The sequence below is a fragment of the Cervus elaphus genome, chromosome 12, assembly GCF_910594005.1.
Source record: "Cervus elaphus chromosome 12, mCerEla1.1, whole genome shotgun sequence".
Taxonomy (NCBI): domain Eukaryota; kingdom Metazoa; phylum Chordata; class Mammalia; order Artiodactyla; family Cervidae; genus Cervus; species Cervus elaphus.
Genome location: NC_057826.1, coordinates 29,335,432 through 29,336,230, shown reverse-complemented (window position 1 = coordinate 29,336,230; position 799 = coordinate 29,335,432).

Below are 799 nucleotides of genomic sequence, written 5' to 3'. Positions count from 1 at the left end.
CTACCTCTACCTCAAGTAATTAGTGAGTGTAATATAGGAGGTTTTTTGCAAAAAAAAAAAACCTACTGAACACATCCTGAACATATATGGTGATTGACTACAAATTGATCAACTTCCCCACGCTAAAAACTTAAATATGTACCATTTTTAGCAGTCTAGAATACTTTTGAAGAAAATGAAAATGCTGGAGGAAAATATAAAGAATTGTACACAAAATGCTTCATTCGGGGAGGCACTACCACATGCCTGCTTCACCTACACTCTAGGTTTAAATCTACCTTTGCTGGGGTTCTTCCTCTTATCAGTAGTTCTGGGTCTCTGGTTCTACCACTGAGTGTGTCAGTCAAGGGGGTGGGGTGGGGAATGTCTCAAGGTAACCCCGAAATTCTCTCATATTCTCTCTCTCTCTCGTATTCTTTCTATCATAGTCTCTCCTCTCTCTCTCATTGACCCATGCAAATTTCAGCCATGCACTTAGCTTTCAATAATACCTGAATGAGAAAGTCCTTGAAATCAGAGAAGGATGTGCGGCATGTCAAAATGAACTATTCATCCCTTGTGATCGTTAGAGAGTGTCACAAGAGAAGAAATGTACCCAAGAGAGTCCTGCAAAATTCCAACTCTGGGAATTGCGTTCTATCTAAAGACTCTCCGTCATTTCAGCAGCCCATTCATTTACTCAAATAATATTTATCAGGTGCTATTATGTCCAGCACTGTGTTAACATCAGCAAGGCATTAAATCTTCTAAGTACTTTCTTATTCTACACTTATGTTGACACATTTAGGTGGGGCCTTAA